This window comes from Pelodiscus sinensis, chromosome 4 (genome assembly GCF_049634645.1).
Source record: "Pelodiscus sinensis isolate JC-2024 chromosome 4, ASM4963464v1, whole genome shotgun sequence".
NCBI classification, from domain to species: domain Eukaryota; kingdom Metazoa; phylum Chordata; order Testudines; family Trionychidae; genus Pelodiscus; species Pelodiscus sinensis.
In genome coordinates, this window is record NC_134714.1 from 121,949,606 (window position 1) to 121,970,960 (window position 21,355).

At 44.7% G+C, this 21,355-nt stretch overlaps 1 protein-coding gene and 1 long non-coding RNA gene across 4 annotated transcripts in view; one reads left to right on the forward strand and one right to left on the reverse strand.

Annotated features, from left to right (window-relative positions):
• Window positions 1–7,146, reverse strand: part of KMT5B (lysine methyltransferase 5B) — a 57,535-nt gene extending 50,389 nt beyond the window's left edge. Inside the window, exon 1 of one of the 3 annotated variants that reach the window (XM_075928309.1) lies at window positions 6,536–7,146. The gene's annotated coding sequence lies outside the window, so the exon portion shown is untranslated. Of the gene's footprint in view, window positions 1–6,387; window positions 6,409–6,535 lie in introns of those variants that run through there. The other 2 variants (XM_075928311.1, XM_075928310.1) reach the window with 2 other exon arrangements.
• A 149-nt stretch (window positions 7,147–7,295) lies between these two features.
• Window positions 7,296–20,018, forward strand: LOC112546087 (uncharacterized). The gene is made up of 4 exons (XR_012903690.1): window positions 7,296–8,144; window positions 12,621–12,799; window positions 16,532–16,591; window positions 18,911–20,018. It is a non-coding gene; the product is annotated as an uncharacterized LOC112546087 (long non-coding RNA).
• Window positions 20,019–21,355: the final 1,337 nt, after the last annotated feature.

The window sequence follows — 21,355 nt, forward strand, 5'->3', positions numbered from 1 at the left end:
CCCACCCCAGAGCCTATTTTTCCTCCTGCACCCCAACCCTGAAGTTCCCTCTTGCATCCCAAACCCTTAACCCCAGGTCCACCCCAGAGCCCTCACTAGGGATGTTTAATCTAAATTTAACTGGGTAATCAGATAGCTGATGCAATTTGCATCAACTATTTGATTAGTTGATAAGGGCGCCTCCGACTTAAGTATAGCAACAGCCCCAGGGATGTTGTTACAATTCAAAGGGAAAGTGCTGCAGGGAGCACAGGGCCAGAGGGGGACTCAAGCAGTCCCCCCACTGGCCCTGGGCTCTCCATGACATTTCAAAGTGGCAGGGCCACATGGAGCTCAGGATCAGCATGGGAGTGCCCAGCTACCCCGGGCTGCATGCAGCATTTCAAAAAGGCAGACCCTGGGCTCTGCCTAGTGATGCCACTTTGAAATGCTGCATGCAGCCCCCAGCTGGCCCTGGGATGCACGTGGCACTTCAAAGCAGCAGTGACATGTGGAGCCCAGAGTCTGGCTCCAGTTTGCATGCGGTGCAGCCGCTTTGAAGCATCCCCGCTTCTCTCCCCTCCCCCCCCGCCCCCCCCCCGTTGCTGCCTCTGATAGAGGCAGCAAAGGGGGGAGGGGAAGCAACTAGTGTGTCAACTATCCGATAAGCAAATGATAGATAGTCAATTAGTCCTTCAAGTCCCTAGCCTTCACTCCAACCCTCTACCTCAATCCACAGCCTCCTACTGTATTCCAAATCAGTAGCCCCTGTTTGGAGCCCACTGCTGTAGACCAAACTCCAGAGCCTTTGTACCACAACCTTCTGTCCTAGCCCACAGTCCTTCATTCCTGGTCTCATCCCATAGCTTTCATCCAGAACCAGGGCCCTCACACTCCCACCCTCTGCTCTAGGCCTAAGCCCCTTCCCCCACACAGAATCCGTGGCCCCATGCCTGCCATATGAATTTTATTATGTGCACCAATATGAAGATGTGTCACAAGTCACATCAACATTGGTGCCCATAACAAAATTCATTCTGCCTGAGTGGACTCTTGTTGATTGTGGGAAAGGCAGGCTTGATGGCATTTCCACTGAGCACCCAAGCTACTAATTTCAAGTTCGGCATGCTCTGTAGGATGCACAGCCTAGAACAGGGCTGGGCAAAATATAGCCCACAGGATGGATTCAGCCTGCCAAGTTGCTGGATCTGGCAGAAAGGCTCCCTACCTCCCCTGCTAAGAAAAAAGAGGGCCCTCCAGCTGTTTGTCTTTGAACAGCTGCAAGCCCAGGGGAGGGGAGAGAGGCTTTGAGGGCTGCCCCCACCCTCCCACTCCTACCCCTAAAACCAACATAACCCAAACCCTCTGCCCCCATGCCCCCCTCCTGCACCCCAATCCCTTACTGCAAGCTTCCTTCTGCATCGAACCTCCATCCCAGACTCTGCACCACCTCCATTAACATCACTGAAGAGTGCGGCCCTTGACCACTTTCCAAATTCTTGAAGTGCCCCTCCCCATATCAAACATTATTGCCCACCTGTGGTCTAGAGAATATGCAATATATTTACTGAACAGAAAACTGGGACATTGCCAACACACATCTGATTATCTAGGTTATAGTTCTAATAATTAACCTAAGGCAGGGGTGGGGAACCTTTTGTGGGTCAGGAGGCCACAGAAGCGTCCAGTCGGGGACCGCACACAAGAAACAAAAATAAAAACATACTCATGTGCTCCCCACAACTGAGAAGGAGAGAAAACACTCCTCACATTTCCCTTGCACACCAGAGTCTACCTGGGGAGGCCCAGGCTAGTTGATTTTATGTGTTCCAGCCCTGTGGGGGGATGGCAGGCGGCTGGCGTACCATTACAGGGGCTAGATCTAGGCAGGCCAGCCCCTGGACAATAGGTACCCCACTCTGATCTAAGGCATCATTTATAATACTTTCTAAAAACCCAGTTTACATTATTTATACTGTTTAAATTTGTCATTGGGGAAAATGAAAGTCAATTGTTACTTTTTATTTAAAACAGGCAGTGTGACTATGCCATGATAAAAATCTGGCCATAGACCTTGAACACTCATGCAGTGTTTAAAAACAAACAACTGGTTTTGCTCCTCCCCCCCCTTTAATTTGTGTAAAGATTTCTATTGGTCTTAAATTCTTTGTAAAAAACAAGCTTTTGCTAAGCAAGTTTTTCCTCAAGTTCTTCCTCCACCCCCCCACTCATCAAAAATGCCTTCACTCTTAAAAAAATATATATGGCTTAATATAAAATTAAAAATATAAAATGTAAACAAAGCATATATAAAATCTCAAATGTAAACTAACAAGAAATGCAAAATCATAGTTTCACAAAACTCAGGCATGTATCCTGCAAATCCTTAAAAATTAGTGGACTACTTATACATTACCTATATTGCTGTACAGGTTTGACCTCCTGGGTCCAGCTCCCTTGGGAGCTGACCAGTCCCAGATGAGGGAGTTTTCCAGACTAGAAAGAGTCCAGGAAAGGGGGTGGGGGGGGGGGGGGGGAGAGGGGTGCCAGCCTTCTATTGGGCTCCTCTCACCAACTACCAGCCAGTGCTGCCCCAGCCCCCTTGCTTCAGCAACCCCCTGGGCTCCAGAAGTGACCCTATGGACACTCACAGCCCCCACCAGCTAAGAGCCCTAAAGCTCCCCAGTCCTCTACCTGGCCCCGCTAGCTGTGGATTCCAGCGGCCCACCCCCACCCTCTGGACTCTGGTGGCTTCCTGGCCCCATTGGTTGTGAGCTCTGCTGCCCCCATCGGCTTCCCAACCCAGCCAGCTGCAGGTTCTGTTGTCCTACTGGTCGGCTCTGCTCCCAACCGCTAGCAACCTCCATGCTCTGGCTCCCTAGTCATCCATGGTCCTTCTAGACCACCGATGTTGCCAGACAATAGAGGTCCAACTTGTACTACCAGAGGTATCTTTGTGGTAGGTATACTTAACACTAAGCATAGTGTTATGAGGGAAAGACATACAAGTTATTGCTGCAGTTGGAACCATAATAGAATTTCTTTCATTTTAGAAAAAAAGTGACTGTATAACCACAAAAATTGGTTAAATTTAAACTGGCCTAGTCCATGTAAAGGTATGATGTCAAAGGAAATCAAATAAGCTAGGGTCCCACTTCTGCACTATTTAGTATTTAATTCAATGTAGAAGGAAAAAAGTCTCACTTTTATATCCATCTTGTTGATAGGTTATGCGTGGCAGATTAGAGTAAATGCCACATTAGACATTCCTCATTAGTAATTGAATTCATTCAAGACAAACATTTTTCATTACTGTTTGATCTTTTAATTCAAACAAGTTCTTACTTTGTTTGAATTGTGACTATGAAACCAAAACACGTCAGGAAATAGCATGGAAAAGCAAAAACTGATCCATCAGTTCATCTACCTCAAGCTCACAATGGGATAAAAACCTCATGTTTCTTTCTGAAAGTGGAATAACCTCAAATGACAGCCACTCTTTTCACTGTTTTAGAACCTCCTGTGTAGCACTCAAACTTAAGAATTCACTTTGTTACAAGAGGAAAATCTGAAGGAGAAAAGGGAAAAGACACTTGGGAAGCAGCACAGAACAAAATTAGATCACACACCCAAGCATCAGTAATAATTCCACAGGAGATAGATTTAAAAGGGGAGGCATGGAAAGGCAAGCTGGAAAAACTGCCCCAAGAATGCTGAAAACCTCTCAGAAAAGACCATAGCAGAAACCAAAAGGAGAGCAGGAATCTGCTGAATCAAAGCTCTCTTGCAAAGGGAGCTGTTCAGGGAAGCCACCAAGCCAAAGTCAGATGTTTTTGTGGCCAACACAGGCAACTCCCTTCCCCCTACACACATTAGAGACACTCAACTCACAGATCTTGGTACACTCCCAGATTCAAAGGAGAACCCACCACAAAATACTGCTGAAGAGGAATAGACTGTATGTGTGGGATAAAAACAACTCCCCCCCCCCCACCGACACCAAGAACACTACCCCTAAAACTGGAAGTCTCCAATGCAGGAAGGGGCATGTTTACTAGATCAGCCAATCCCTGTCTAGGAGCAATTACTGTCAGAGCCTCCAAACAACTGAGCTGGCTACCTCCACAGTAGTGCTGCCCCAGAGGAGAACACAGTACATTTTGAACCATCATTTTGGCTCCAGGTACCTAGTGCCATCAGCAGGGAGGGGGTGTGGGTGGATGGAACACACTCATGCAGTCCCCAAAAGCAAAGCTTTTAGCAAAGCAGTATTAAGCTCAGTAACACTGGAGGGCTACATACCACAAGTGGGAATGTGCAGTGGCTACCTCAGACAGCTGAATGACATTCATGGTAAAACCATATGAGATAACAGAATCATTACTGTGATAAGTTACAACACATGTCTTAGGCTAAATCAGTGTACTGTACAAACTGGGAATTAGAACTAATATATACAAAACCTCTTCAGTGCTTACAATGAATACTCATGGATCTGTTCTGCCATGACATGCATTTAGAAAGACCACCATATATAAAAATTCATGTACAAAGTAAAATGTAGCTCAATTAAACAATTTTTATTTCTATTAAAGTAATACCCGATTTAAAGAGTAAATAGACCAAACAGAGTTTAAGACCCAGATGTCTTGTAACTAAAGATAATCTTATTTTAGGGTAATTTAGTTAGGTTTCAGATGCATTTTTCCCCTACCATTCTACTTCTGAGACTATAGTGTATTTCAGCTATCTTAAAAACTTACCTCTGAGCTGAATTTGTTTAACAAAAAAATTAAATTGAAGGGTGTGTATACATATTCATAATGCAACTGTAAATGAAAACAGCCTACCAGTTCTGAAACTTAAAATTTGTAGGATTTAGTGAACTTGAACTGATCCCAACTGAAACTTCATGAAATTCCATGTTCTACCTCTATAGAGAATTCATAATCAGACCCTCATGTGGCTTTAAAAAAAAAACAAAAACAAAAAACAAAAGAACAAAGCCACACAACAACCCCATCCACCTTAAAATTTGCCAACTTACAATAAACAATGAAGTCCTGTGGCACCTTACAGATTTATAAGGTGCCACAGGACTCCTCATTGTTTATGCAGATTCAGACTAACAGAGCTACTACTCCTCTGATACTAACTTACAAAGTAATTGGGTTTTTTTTAAATGTTTTGTTGAAGTCAGAATGTATGTGCTTTTAATTTATGCTATATTTAAATGGAAATATTGTAGACAAATGTGATTAATACACAGAAACCATTAAGACTATACATAAAAGATTCTGGCACAGATTTGTGAAGACTTCACATTCCCTCCCTCATGATCTCTCTTTCAGAGAAGAATTTCTTAAAAGACCATTTAAAAGTCAAAATCCCCACTTTAAGTTTCATTGTGGATAAGGATACACTTTCGTCTCCTCACAATCCCTAGAACTTCAGAACTTTTGGCCTTTCATCAACAGAAAACAAGAGACATTTCAATAGAATGGCAATGTTTTCAAAACCAAGAATGCCCATTCAAAACAGGTTTTAGCAAAGAGACAACTAGCAGAGATTTTAATATTATTTATTCATACATAGCTACAAAGGATGCAAACTCTCAGCAGCGGAACTCTAGTGATCAGATCTCTATCAAAGTTGCCATAAGTTGTCAGCACAGTAACTATCTTCTGTCCTCAGTTTCCATATACAACCAGAGTTTAACTGCTCCCCCAATCCATATCTTCCCTGCTTTCAAGGTTTAAGGGGAAAAAACACCTTCAAATCGCCAGGGCACATCCGAATGAGATGCAGAGTACTTAGCTCTGTTTCTAATCCTATGCTGCCCCCTGGAGGTCACCTCCTGCCTTCCTTGGACTATGTGAACAGACATCCCAGTCCCTTAGAAGGATCCAAAGTCCCCATCCCTCCTAGCCACTGCTGCCAGAGGGATCACGGTCACCCAGCCCCCGCTTTTCCTCCACACCCAGGGAGGAGACGGGAACAGCCAGAGCCACTTCCTCTCTTCATCAATCCCTCTCTACCGGCCCGGCCCTCTTCAGCCCGGCGGAGCCGCCATGGGTCCCTTTAAATCCCCGAGCACCACAGGATGTCAGCTGTCAGAGAGCAGCGGTGGGCTGCTACCATCCCCGTGTGGGACCAGGGTGCCCCCCCCCGTGACACCCTCCGCACTGCGCTCCCCCGGGGATAGGCACACCCGGCCGCCGCCCAGCGAGGGGGGCACACGGCTGGCTCCCCCGCCCCAGGCAGGACCCCCCCCAGTCCTCTCCGATCCCAGCCATTACTCCCCTCGACCCCAGCCATCTCCCTGCCGCGCCCCCTGCGACCCCCCCGCCACTGCCTCCTTCGACCCCCGCCGAGCTGCCCCCACGCTAGCTACCCCGGTCCGCTCACCGTGACTCCCGCCGCCATCCTGGGCTCGGTACCCCCCTCCCCGCCCGGAAAGGGATCGCTCCCCCCTCCCCACAGGCCCACCTGGCCACGGCCCCCCCCTCAATAGCGCCCGGGGGCCGCTTGGCAGCCCCACCCGCTGAACACTTACCGCCTGGCTGCCCCTCCGCGCTGGGGTCCCTGCCGCCACCCCCGGCCCCGCCGCCGCTGCCCCGAGCTCCAGCCGGAGGAAAATTAATCATAAAAAAAAAAATTATTATTCCAGGGGGAAAAATGGCGGATTAAAATCCAAGATGGCGGCGGCAAGGGCCGAACTCTGTGGGGGGAAGAGCCGCCTAGAGATCCATCCGCCAGGCCCCGCGAGAAAGAGTCCCTTGGGCCCCCTCACAGAGACCCTGCGGAGTGGTGGCGCTACGGTCACCGCCTCCTGCTTCTCCGTGGGGAGCCCCTCGGCACTTCGCTCGCGCACTCAGAGCAGCCTCCACCGCGTGCCGAGGTCCCGTCTCTCCCTGCCAGCCCCGCTGCCGCCTCACACAATCAGGCGAGGCGCCTCCTGTCCGTGTGCTCCAAGGCGGCGGAAGAACACGCCAAGCTCTAGTCCTGCAAGATCGCTCCTCGCGGCGGAGGAATACGCCTCAAAATAAATCCCTTCTAGTGCTTCACGCTACTTCCCAGAGCGACGGCGCAGCGCTGAATGGGTCTCTCCGCCTGCGCTTCCCCCGAGGCAGAGGAACAGGATGCGGGGCGACTCCCATGACCTCTCCAGGCTGTTTATGAGCCGGGCGGAGGGATTCACAATCACACTGAAACAAGTCCCGGCTCCATCCCAGTGTTAGGGGCGGCCGCGGCGGAGCACGGAAAGAAGTCTCGGTCGGTATTAGAACCTGAAGGGATCCCTCCGCTTCCGACGGCCCTTTAAATACCGGTCACTGGCAACAGCGGAAGGAAAATGAATCCTCCCCACCCTTGGATATGGGAATGAGCGAGTCGAGGCCTGTCGTCGGATCCTGGGGGGGGGCTTATCAGCAACACCCCTCACCGCTGTCCCAGCCCCGAGGAGCTCTAGCCACCTCTCCAGATCCCCACCCGTGTGTGTCAGGGCATGGGGGAGGTCACTTCCTCAGTGCTTGGGGGAGCTGTCCAGCATGTGGTCAACTGCCCCTCCAGGCTCTGCGTGAAGCTCTGCTGACTGCCACCGTCCTGCTTTGGTTTCCAACCCAGATCCCCATAATCAGAGATTCCACCTTCTGTGTCAACTCCCTTATGGGTGGCGCACTGACTTGCCAAAGTCTTCCAGGGTGACTTTTAATGTCCACACAGATAAACCACAAACCTCTGCTGGGCCTGGCTTCAGCAAGGTCTGGGTCATGATTATCTGAGGAAGTCCTTATGTACTGCCTTAAGGCTCTAAATCTTAGGGCAAATCAACACTACAAAGATGGCAGGGTGCCCCTTACTTCTTCCCTGCCCTTTCCCTATGCAATAGAGTTGCCTTTCTCTTGCCTTCCCCCAACCTCTACTCGCAAGGGGATCTCTTGTTTTTAAAAATGCTGTGTCACTTAGATGAACTGCTATTCCCACTTGGCTTAAAGTAAGGCAACTCCATATTCTATGCAGGTGGAGTTGTATACCTTAAGTCAAGCTGCTGGGTCTAGTGTAGACCTGGCCCAAGGTATTTTAATCACATCTCATCACTTGCAGAATTTTGTTTTAAATCTCAGTTTGAATTATACAAGCAAACAAAAAAGTATCTCAAACAGGTAAGTGTTTTTGAGTTTAAAAAAAACATTAAATAGATTGTACTGAAATTTAGTAATAAGTAACTGCTCCCAAAGCTGAGAACGTGCACCCAACTGTTAGACTAGAGGACAAATTTTTGCTGTCAAGTTGTAAACCTGTGAAAATAATTATTTAAAATCAAAAGTGATGGCACATATTTAATAGCGTCACAAATAGTGATACCATGATAACATTAATGACAAGGACCTAGAGTGTTCAGTCTGCTTAAGGAACTAGCCCCTCCCCCCAGCTCACTGTGGCATTGGGGTCCCTGCCATATAAAGGGATCACCTTACCTTTCATATTGGGCCTTGCATATAAAGGGATCACCTTACCTTTCATATTGGGCCTTGCATATAAAGGGATCACCTTACCTTTCACTGAATTCCAGCTACTTTTGGACTGGAAGGTGAAGGCCTTTGGCCTTGTCTTCACAAATGATTTGCCTCAATTCCAGCAATGGATAAATTGTTGTTGGTATAGCTGAGCCAGTTCAAGCAATGACGCTTGACTACATCCCTACCACAGCCTTTTACAAGCAAACCAAAGAGAGAATCAAAATTAAGCTGAAAGGGTGTCAACTTTTGAAAATACACTTGTCTAAAAAGTTTTCCCTACTATTGTGACAATACTTTAAAATTATTACGTCTGAAACATATTAAAGAAAAACAATATTTTCAGTTTGTTTACATTGTGCAATTGGCAGCATTTTGTGTTGAACAGTTCACTGTTTTCCCTCTGAACTGTAATAAATCAGTTTTCATTTTGTATGGGTCTTTAACACAGTAACAAAGGTAATAAATATTCTTTAAAATAGGGAATTTTGATGGTAAAAAATCACAAAAAGTGGCAGGGTGGTTCAGGAGCAAGTTTCATACATTGAGCTACTTTTAACTCTTTAAAACTGACTAGATTTCAATAAGACTGTGTCTCTTTAAGGCTGAGTGGCTGATTTACATATACTTATGAAAACCAGCATGCACACAAAGCCCAGCTCCCTGGAAGTGCAAGCTCAGAAATATAGCGAAAAATGTCTATTGTACATGTCTCAAATAATTATCTATATTAAATTTTTTAGTTTCCAGTCAGTTATCTCAGTAAGATAGGGAACATTTCAAATCTTCAAATTTTGCTGGTTTTGGAGTTAATAATCAAGAAAAAGGAAGGTGAAAATGGAATTGTTTATTCTTTTAAATGGATGGAAAAATCACTTTATTCATACACTCATTTAAAATAGCTGTGAGTTTTTCCACCTTAACTAGAAAATCTGCTCTGAAACTATAGGATTGAAAGGTTTAGGACACTTACTACTGAGTTAAAGCATAAAAAGAATTTCAGTTGATAATGACAAGATAATTATTTCAGTAACTTTAATTCTTAATTCTTTAGTAATGTGGTTAACAGATTAAGTTTTTTTCAGTTTAATTGACATTAATAGTAGCTAGCCACTTATACTATATGTTGACTTTTTACACTTCCCTCTCCTTGGGCAGTGGAACTTGCATGAAATGGAGAAAATATAAATGAAAAACACACTTTTCTACACTGCAGGATTTAAAAGTTTTCTTTTTCTTTTGTTTTTGTTGTCCTTTTGGCTAAACAATTTCCATTGAGAAATCATACTTACATGCTTCTATTGATATTCAATTTTGTAAAACCATTTCTTTTAAACAAATCCTGCTTTGGGGTCCAGAATTAACATTCCAATCCTTACAGCCCTGTACAGCCAGATCCTGCTTTTTTACCCTAAGAAGTGGTAAACTGTGCAACTTAAGGGCTGCGTCTAGACTGGCATGATTTTGCGGAAATACTTTTAACGGAAAAGTTTTTCCGTTAAAAGAATTTCTTCAAAAGAGCGTCTAGATCGGCATGGATGCTTTTGCGCAAAAAGTGCTTTTGCCATTTTAGCCATCGGGCTTTCTTGCGCAAAAAATTAAGGTGCCTGTCTACACTGGCTCTCTTGCGCACATATTCTTGCACAAGAGGGCTTATCCCTGAGCTGGAGAGTCAAAGTATTTGCGCAAGAAGCACTGAATTCTTACATTAGAACGTCAGTGCTCTTGCGCAAATTCAAGAAGCCAGTGTAGACAGCTGGCAAGTTTTTGCGCAAAAGCATCTGCTTTTGCGCAAAATCTTGCCAATCTAGACGCATCCAAGGAGCTTAGCTTTGCTGGGGAGTTTACAACATAGATAGGGAGCTGTGCAGTATGGAAATATCCCTCTTGGGAGGGACAAGGATAGGGACATGGGTCTCCACCTAAAAGAGGTGAAGGCTGAGAAGTCAGGAGCCTGAAGTGGGTGCCTTTACTGGGCCACAGAGAATGAGTACAGGCAGTCCCCGAGTTACGCGGCTCCGACTTATGTCAGATCCGCAGTTACGAATGGGGATTTTCTCGCCCCGGAGGACAGGAGCGGCGGGACGCCTGGTCCCGCCGCCCGCCTCCTCCGGGGCGAGAAAAGCTGCTCCCCGTCTCCCTGGTCTGCTGGGCGAGCCAGCAGACCAGGGAGACGGGGAGCAAAGCAGCGGAGGACCCGGGGCCGGACCCGCGGCCGCTTCCAGATCAGCTGGAAGTGCCGCGGGTCCGGCCGGGTCCTCCGCGGCTTTGCTCAGTGTCTCCCTGGTCTGCTGGGGGGGGACGCAGCAAGTGCCCCCCCCAGCAGACCAGGGAGACGTGGAGCAAAGCCCGGGGCCTGTGGTAGAGCAGGTGGGGTGCTGCTGGATTGGTCCAGTAGCGCCGAGGAGCGGCCGCGCTACTGGACCAACCCAGCAGCACCCGAGCTGCTCTGCCCCAGGCGTCCCCAAGTTAGCCGCTGCTGAAACTGACCAGCGGCTGACTACAGGAAGCCCGAGGCAGAGTTGCTCTGCCCCGGGCTTCCTGGAATCAGCTGCTGATCAATTTCAGCAGCAGCTGACTTGGGGACGCCTGGGGTTCTTAAGCTGAATCTGTATGTAAGTCAGAACTGGTGTCCAGATTCAGCCGCTGTTTAAACTGATCAGTTTCAGCAGCGGCTGAATCTGGATGCCAGTTCCGACTTACATACAGATTCAACTTAAGAACAAACCTACAGTCCCTATCTTGTATGTAACCCGGGGACTGCCTGTACTTGTGCAACTGCACTGACCCATGACTGTAGGCATTTTTTTTGGTTGTTTTTGTTTTGCATTATTTTAACTTAGTCCTCATCAAAAAAGTTTTTTGAAATGGAGAATTCATGTGTGTTTATACCAGTAATAAATCTGCATTTTATATATCTTCTTACAATATTTTAGTGGGACTTTTAAAAAAGGCAGTAATACATAAAGTTTTAAAACGTGTACTGAATTTGTAGGAATGGTACACTCTGAATATTAATAATTCACCACAATACTGCCCCAAAATAACACTGCATTCTCTATTAGCCACAGATGCCCAAAGCTGTTGCCTAGCACTAGCTCCATGTTTTCCATTACCCTAATTTTCCCAGTTCCATTATCCAGAACCACCTGTTCATTATCTATGAACAAGGGTGTTAGTATTTTTAAGGCATCTACAAAATGCGCTACCCAACACCATTTCTTGCAATAACAATCACCACCTACTTTATAGCTGCTATTTCTCTTATTTGGGATTTTATATTGGATCATGTCATCACCAAAATCCAGACATTCAGTTCAAATAGTTTGAAAAAGGTGGTGATGTCAGCAATTTATAAGTGCAAATTTGTGGAATAAAAAATAAAAATAAAAAACACCATAGTAACTGACATACATTTAGAGGTGAGACAGAAATGATCATTCAATTGGGTGAATGTTTTACCTATATTTACTGATAGCAATCAGAATATTCTTTTTACTATCTGCAATGAATGGCATTACCCAAAAGCAGTAACTGGCTTTAGATCACTAATTGCAGTCTCTTTGTTAGCCAAGGGTTGATTAGGGCTTTCAAAGCTTATGTGTACTTAATAATGGTTTGCTTCTTTGTATGCTAAGTAAATACCCTTTCACTAATGTCTTTAAAAGTATTACTATCCTTCCGTTTACATCAGTAAGGCCCCAATTGCAGAAACTCTTTTATAATGTGCTTAACATTTTGGTATGAGTAGCCCCACTGGTCAATATAACTCCCTCTAAATGATGTCACATCAGTAATTTTTCGCTGACATTTGCATACAGAACAATTAAAATGAGTACAACCGAAGTTACATGTTGTTGAACTACAGTTAATTTATCAAGAATTGCACAAATCCCAAGTAACAGCTGGTCAATAGTAGGTGATAGATGGCCTCCTCTATGTAAATAAGTGTCTGTAATTCACTTGAGGGGTTCTGCTGATGTCATAAGCTGCCAGAGTGTCGCTTGAGTGATTTATTAACAGCTGCAGAAATCCTACAGTGAATCACATCCTTGTATTCACTTAGGGTCTGCAGACTGTTATTTATAAAATACTGAGGTTTGTTTTTCTTCATTCTTACAGGGTTCTCTAATATGGATTTCATCATTGTGGACAGTGCTGAAGGGAGTTATGAAGACTGAGGTTCTCTGTCCACAGGCATCACCCCTGCAAACTTTCCCTGACAATGCACACCGATACTGACCATTTCACTATTTTGAAAACACATGAGTGATTTTGTCCAGAGATTGATCCACAGCTAGGTCAGTTTTTCTCACAATTGAATACACTGTCATGGTCCTTCTGGGTCTATATCCTTCTAAACTGTGGCACTTGATGGAGCAGAGTTGTAGATATTATCTCTATTCCTAGGAAATCATTTTGTCTAAGTCATGTTCAGGGTGTAATGATAGCACAGTAACTGATGCTATATACATGCATGTACTAGTACTGGAGTGACACAGGTCCAAAAGAATAGTGAAAGGTCCTGTATACTGAAAGTCCTGTATAGTGAAAGATCTTTTATATTGATTTATTTATCAACAGAATGTAAAATCCCCCCATCCCTCCCATCAATATTGTTACCTAGATATTCCTCCCAGGAAAAATCTCCTTTCTTCCCCCATACATTTACTGAAATCAGCACTCATAAGCAGGGCTTGATGAATGGCGGCGAAAGCCACTTGCCAGCCCTGCACTGCGCATGCGCAAGACCCGTATTGTGCATGAGCGCACTGCAAACAAACCACGGGCAAATAGATTCAATGCTTTGTTGAGCCCTGCTCATAAGACGCATGGATATTATATGATAAAATGATTTAACTTTTGGTGTTCATTTGTAGGAAAGTCCTAAGATTTTCACCGTGCCTGAATTACACTCAGAATTGACACTGCCTCTTGAAATTTGAAAGAAAAATTACATTAGACTTTATATTTTTTTTAATTTGAGGGAGATATCTAAAATCCTACCCAAGGGATCTATTTTCCAATAAATAATGCAAGTTGGACAGGGTAGACTATGGACGTCAGTGATCAAGGATTGTATGGCTTTGAGCAGGAATGGACAATCATTTTTGCAGGGGGCCACTTCGTGAATTTTGTTATGTGGTCACAGGCCAGCTCCACCCTCCACCCCCAAAAGGGGCAGAGCCTAGGCCAGAAGGGGTGGAGCTGGGAACTAGCCACCCCTCAGAATTGTCTGGAGCCAGAGGCTTTGAATTAAAAACACAGCAAAGGGATTGTGACTCCAGACCCGCTGCTACTGCTTTGCCTGGCATCTGCCTGGGGTTCCTGTGGCTATTTAAAGGGCTTGTGGCTCTGGTCTCTCCCAGGATAGTGATGTGCTGGGAGCCCTTTAAATAGCCATAGCAACCCCAGAGGCTCCCAGGCAATGTGGTAGCAGCAGGGCCAGGAGCTGCAAGCCCTTTAAATAGCAGCAATGTAAAGGGCTCACTGTTCTTCCACTACTGGGATAGCAAGGCAACCATGAGCCATTTAAATAGGACCCTGCTACCTGAGCTACCGCCTGGAAATTTGGTGGCACGGGCAGCAGGATGTAAATAGGAAGCAGCCAGATTCAGTCCATGGGCTGGATCAAAGGGTTGGAGCAGCATCTTGCCCAGCCCTGGCTTTGAGAAACAGGCTGCATCCCTTGTCCATTTCCAAACATTCTAATGCAGTGTTTCTGAAAGTGTTCCGCGAAATCACTTTCAGAAACATGTTAACTGGCCGTTCCGGTTTATTTATTTACTGGCACCACGGCCTCAGAGCCTCACGGCTCCTGTTGGCTTCATTTCATCCTTTACAGCCAAGGGGAACCGCGTGAAGTGGTGGCCCGGCCCATGCTGCTTCCTGTGGTTCCCCTTGGTTGCAAAGGACGAAATGGAGCCAATGTGAGCCACGAGACTCCATGGCCGCAGCGCCAGTAAATAAACAAACGGGGGCAGCCAGTTAACGTGTTTCTGAAAGTGATTTCGCGGAACACTTTCAGAAACACTGGTCTAATGGATGCTGTACTCAGGTTTTTTTTTTTTTTTTTTTTTTTTAAAGATGTAGAATTTCATTAGAGAATTTAATGTGGTGTTTACTGGACTCCAGAGAAGCCCATGTTCAACCTTCACCTGCACTAACTTGAGATTTGTTTGTGAATAGATAATTCTGCTTATCCTGGTGATAGATTGTCATTCTCTCTCTTGGACCATTTACACAAAAAAGCCAAATGCAAATCAGTTCTGCTGTTAGCTCCAACTTTACTTCACCAATGGATCAAACAAATCTGCCAAAAGTGACTTGACTCTACCCAAAGAATTAAAAATAAGATGGGAGAAGAGGGAATATTTCTAAACCAGCCGAAGTTTATAAGTAGTTTTGAAGAAGACAAAACAGGCTCCAGGAATTGTTTCAGTGGGCTTTGGACCAAAACCACAAGTCAGGGTGAATCTGTTGACTTCAGAGAGCCCATTGTTTCCATTCCAGTAACATTCAGTAGCCCCAAACTGAGCAGGGTCCCAATGCGTTAAGCACTGTACAAATGTACAACAAAGCATTTCCGAAGAGTGAGAAAAGGTTTGTCCTTTATTTTTTCTTCATTCTGAAATAAAACATTGTCATCATGCCTGTCCTAAAATTCTCTATGAACTTATTTTATTCAATGTCACATGGGCCTTGACTTTGCTTCCTTTCCAGTTCCCTTTGCTCATCTGGCACTGTGTAGAAGACAAAAGACCAATCAGATCTCTAGTGATACATCAGCCTTTTCTGCAGTTCCTGAGTCAGTTCTGAAATAAGCTTGGCATAGTCATTTTGGACCTCAGGAGAAAGCATTTTTTTCCTTTCTTAAAATCCCTAGTTTTTCTCTAAGGGTATGTCTACACTTGCACCCTAGTTCGAACTATTCGAAATAGTCAGCAAAGCAGGGATTTAAATATCCCGCACTTCACTAGCATGATCTTGCCAACGCGTTACTCCAAATGCCAGCTGTTTCGAAAGTGAAAGTGCGCGCCGGGACGCGTTAGTTTGAACCAAACCCCTTGGTTCGAACGAATGTTACTCCTCAAAAAATGAGGATATTTAAATTCCCATTGACTATTTTGAATGCCTGCATTTGCATCCCCAGTTTGAACTAGGTTGCAAGTGTAGACATATCTTAATTGTATATTAGTTAACTTTGGAACATTTCAAAAATCTTTCTATCTCTTTCCACTGGCTTTTCTGGCTCCCTGCCAACAATTCCTGGATGCCCACTATTCTGGTTTTAATCCTTTAGGGTATGTCTACACTACCCCGCTATTTCGAACTAGCGGGGTAATGTAGGCATACCGCAATTGCAAATGAAGCCCGGGATTTGAATTTCCCGGGCTTCATTTGCATAAACGGGGCGCCGCCATTTTTAAATCCCCGCTGGTTCGAACCCCGTGCCGCGCGGCTACACTAGGAAGCCTAGTTCGAACTAACTAGTTCGTGCCGCGTGTAGCCGCGCGGCACGGGGTTCGAACCAGCGGGGATTTAAAAATGGCGGCGCCCCGTTTATGCAAATGAAGCCCGGGAAATTCAAATCCCTGGCTTCACTTGCAATTGCGGTATGCCTACATTACCCTGCTATTTCGAAATAGCGGGGTAGTGTAGACATACCCTTAGATACTGAATGCTGGGATGTTTAGAAAAGGGTAGTACTCCTCCCATCCATCACACAGGGCTAATAGACTTAAAAGAGTTGCATGTAGTTTTGGGGCAGAGCTTACAAATCTGAGGACCTTCAAGCATGAGCGGAGTCCAGTGTTAATGAAGGAAGCATCCAGTTGTTTGACACACTGAGGGAAGTATGCTGGAGGATCTGTAGTAAGCAGGAGTTCCTTCATCTTTCTAGGGTCTTCCTCTTCTAGGCTGGCCTTATCTCCTGCACCAAATTGGCAAGTCAGCGCAGGAATGTGAGGCTGCAAGAAATGATTACTTTCATTGTTTGTGCTTAATGCTGACTTTTCCTCTTGTTTACTAAGCAACACAGCAGACTAACTCATCCGACCCTGAATTTCTCCATTTTGTGCTGCAAATCATAGGTAAGTGTTAAGATTGAATGTGCTGCTGGAAAGAGGAAGATACCATTTTGTGCTTATGGATCCACTTTATTTAAAAAAATGAAAACATATTGTATTACAGGCTTAATTACCTTGGGTCAAATTCTGCTGTGCAGCCTCTTTGGCTTTTGATAGCTTGACCCCATTGTAAGTGTGAGGAGAATTTGATCCATCTACTGCAGATCTCTATATCTAAAATAAACATACTTTCAGCTGTTCCACTGAGTTTCTCCAACTGAATGAATGAAAATGTAGTGCTTAAGTTCATACAACAGAACAAATTTGTGCTTTTTAACTCTGCAAGCTAAGCTACTGAAAAGCTGATAAGAGACACAATAGTGGAAAACTATCGGGGGACATTTTGTTAGACTTTAGAGTTTTGCTTTATCCCTGGTAGAGCTGTAGCAAGTAGACAGCTCAAGGTGTTATTTGCCCACATAGAACACCTATCAACCCTCTCAACTATGGGAAGAATAGGGCTGTTTTTTTTCTAAAATTGTCCAGTAATCAAGGGTTATGCTGCCTACTTCATAATCCTACACTTTCCCACACTAATCTGCTTTTTGTTCAATGCCTACTTGCAGCATCACAGCAATGATTTCCTCTCAGTTATCACCTTGGCTACATCTAGACTGGCATGATTTTCCGCAAATGCTTTTAACGGAAAAGTTTTCCGTTAAAAGCATTTACGGAAAAGAGTGTTTAGATTGGCACGGACGCAAAAGCACTTTTTGTGGAAAAGCGTCCGTGCCAATCTAGACGCGCTTTTCCGCAAAAAAGCCCCAATTGCCATTTTCGCGATCAGGGCTTTTTTGCGCAAAACAAATCTGAGCTGTCTACACTGGCCCTTTTGCGCAAAAGCTTTGCACAAAAGGACTTTTGCCCAAACGGGAGCAGCATAGTATTTCCACAAGAAGCACTGATTTCAGACAGTAGGAAGTCAGTGTTCTTGCGGAAATTCAAGCGGCCAGTGTAGACAGCTGGCAAGTTTTTCCGCAAAAGCAGTTGCTTTACAAAAAAAGTAATGAAAAAAATAAGTCTGGTACCTCCGTGGTGCGTGAGCATGAAGTTATAGTAGAGTTTACCGAGTTTCTGGAAGAAGTTGGTCAGTCACCAGCTGGTAGTGACTTTTGAGGAATGCAAAAAGATAATGGTCTGGGAAATAAATTCATTCCCTCTTTCCTCCCCCATCAGCATGGCTAATGAGATGAGCTAACTGAAGTTTTATTATAAAAGACATAGGTGGAAACAAGTTTGGGCTAGGTGACTGTGACAGGGTAAAACTCAGACCCAGAGCAGGGGCTAGAAGCAAAGATTCAGCTGTGGCCGTTAGGGCTAATGAAAGCCCAGCTGGGGGCTATATAAAGAAGAACAGTTTGCTTCAGAGGGGGGAAAGCAGTGAAGAGCTGGTAGTGAAGGAAGCAGGAGGTTCCCATGAGGGAGAACAGTTTTTGGGGCAGCTAGGCAGGACTAGTGGACTGCCGGCTAAGGGGCTCCCTGGGGCAAGGCCTGGGGCTTGGAGGATGGTAGCAACTCAGCCCACGTAAGCGGGGCAGCAGAGATTCACCCAGTGCTGGTGATGAGCAGCCTGTACAGACTGCAGCTTGCCCTGAGATGGGCTAGATGAAGACAGTCAGGAACTCAGGCATGGTGGGGAGTACGCACCCTAACAGTGACATATTGACACTTGGAAAGAGAGAGAAAGGGCTAGGACCCAACACTTAAGCTATTGATTGATCTTCTTTCTTGTGGTCAAGTCGCAGGCTGTTCTCTGATGGATGTAGTACTGACAGTAGATTAAAGAGTGTACTCTTTAATGTAAGCCAGTTTTAGGTGTTTGGAAGCTGTACTGTTATCGCTTCAGAACACTTGATTTTATTTGACATTGTAATAAGCACTCTAAATCTGGGTTGTTTCTTCAATGATCTTATGTCTCTACTGGTGCAAAGTATCTCTTGTTGCTTTGTTCTCATCTTTTCAGTTTGCCAGATGGGAGGGTCATCTTAATGGGAAGAGTTTTAGAATGTTTGCCCAGCTTTGGAAGATATTAATAATGTGAAGACAGCTGCATTGTGTATTGGGGTGGGAGTTGCTGTACAATTTTCCTTTTCTTCTCCAAAGTGAGGAATGGTGTTGATGCCCAATTTGAGTTACCTTACAGGCCCTAATTTTCAGAGACCAGTTCTACATTTTCTGAAACATCAGGCACCTTTAAGGTGTCATATGTTGTGTGTCTATAACTGTGTAGTCCCCGTACTAAAAGGGCCTCTGTGGTGTTTTTTTTTTTTTTTTTCTGGAAAGACCCTGTGTGCTGCAATCCAGACTACAATTCCCATGAGCCCTTGGGAAAAACAGGAAGGAAGGTCTCTTGTGTGGGAGATCAGAGGCTCTCCATGTGCATGAAAAGAGAGGCCTAGCAGTCTGGGACTCTGCCCTTGGAGTTTGGAAGAGAAGGGGAGCCAGGCTGCTGTGGAGGAGTTTGATCCAGTCCAGGGGCTGTTAGAGTGCAGCTACAGACTGGGATTAGATGCCTATGGAACTGGGATCTAGCAGGCTGCTTCTGATAGGCACAGCATGAGGCTGTAAGTAATTGGGCCTTTTTGGGAAAGTGCTGCCTGGGACAGAGCTGCTGCTTAGCTTGGACCCTCATACACACTGCCTGCAGAGAACCTCCACTACAGCTGCAGTTCTTCAAGTGCGCCCAGGCAAGCAAGAGTCTGGGACTCTGAGTCCAGGGGTGTGCACACTCTGGAGTGGGATTAGTATTGGCAATGTAATGGCTAGATATATAAATTCCAGTTATTGTTGTGCACTTTGTTAATGCTATTCATTGTTAATCTGTTAAACCCTGTTTATTTAAATTAAGATAGATTACATGAAAATAAACAATTAGATGTATATGATTTGTAGTGTTCTGGAATTAGATCCAGATTATAGCTGGAATGAGTATATTCCTGGAGGCTCTCAAGGCACACCAGTGGGTGTGTACAAGGCCAGCCAGGTGGAAGCACCCCCATTGTACATTCATTACAAGCAAGGGGGTGGATAGGGCTTTCCCCAACTAAACACCATCACCACTGGGGTGCTCAGGATCTCCTTTTGGGTTGAAACCATAAGGCGCCCAGGCACACCTTGAGTGTGACCTGCTCCTGAGTAACCTGGGGAGGAAAAAGGGGGTTACAACTGGTACTTTAGAAAATTTTGGCCTTAATGTGGGTTCTGCCAGTATATCTGGAGCAGAGAGTTCCAGATGTCAGTTACTCTATATGTAGAAAGAAACAGATAATCTGTGAACTTTTGCTCTTATGCTTTACATAAGCTTACATTTCCCATATCCCGTTGGCATGGAAGTGTAGCTTTGATAGCACTCTGTGAATAAATATAGTAGAAAGTCTCATTGGACTACAGAAAGTCACATAATAAATCTGCTGCAATGGTTATTACTTCAAGAGTTGTAGTAATTGACATGCTTCTTAATAATCATAAATTACATTGAAATACATTCTGTCTTGCAGTATAAGGGACTTTTTGCAGATCCAATGTAACATGAGATCAGGTCTGCTTAGAGTGCAACAGAAGCAGGCCGCTAGAGATGTCATTTCCTTTCTTTCATTTAATTTATTTTTCAGAACTTGAGTTTGAAAATGTTTGTGTGCTGTCACTAATACATCTGGAGAAGTTTGGTTTTTCTCTGTCCTTTTGAACTAACTTTGCATTATCCATCTAGGATGGATAGAATTTAACATCTTGAATCTGCTTTACTGTATGTTAGCCATATGTATTTTTTCACACCTGTAAGAAATTGCCAGGGCATCTGGATAGGCTTTGGCCTGTCAAGTTTTCTTTGGCTGCTGGTAGAGTTCACTTTTGCTGTTTTTATGGGCTTCATATTTCTGACTGTCCTTTGTGCAATTCTGCAAAATGGCAGATATAAAAAGTGACTTCACAGTTGATACTGGGTTCTTGATGTGCATACTTGAAGTTGTTGATGAGAGAGATTGAGACTGAATGAATTTTCTGAGGGCCATTTCCCCGGATTTGATAGACAAGGTATATTTCCTCTGAAAATAGATGATGCCTGTGTTTACTAATTGGCTTAAGAGCTTGCTAACAGCTGTCCAGAGGAAACATTTTGAGAGTGACAAGATCATCCTCTGAGAGGTGGTGTTTCTAGGTTAGAACAAGAGTTTGAAAACCAAGATTCCTGGATTCTATTCTTCTGTAACTGACTCATTCCACTGATCTGCTATGTATTCCTTTTTCTCTCTTTCTTACTCTCAGTTGTCATATCTGTAAAGTGGGAACAAACGAAACAGCCTATGGGAGAGCTGTAAAATTTAATTCAATAGTGTTTGGAAAGTGCACTGTAATCAGATAAAAAGTGATATAGAAATGCAGCAATTTAAATCAATATGCAGAGAAAAAACATTTGAAGATGGATGGCAGTTCATGAGTTAAGTAACTATTTTTGATACCATTTGGAAACAATAACAAATAGACATCCTTGTTTGTAGAGCTTCAAAAAAGCCAACATTCCTAGCAGTTGTTCCTAAAAATCACAAAGCAACACCTTCAGCAGACTACTTAGTTTCACTTGAGTGGTTTGACTTGAGCATTGTGTTTCTCTCTTGTTCTCCTGAGTCATGATAATGGAGATGGTGGCACTGAGTGCATGTTCCCCAAGGCCTGCCAGTCTAATGGGTAGGCAGCGCTTCGATGATGGAAAAACCATCATCACAGATAAGT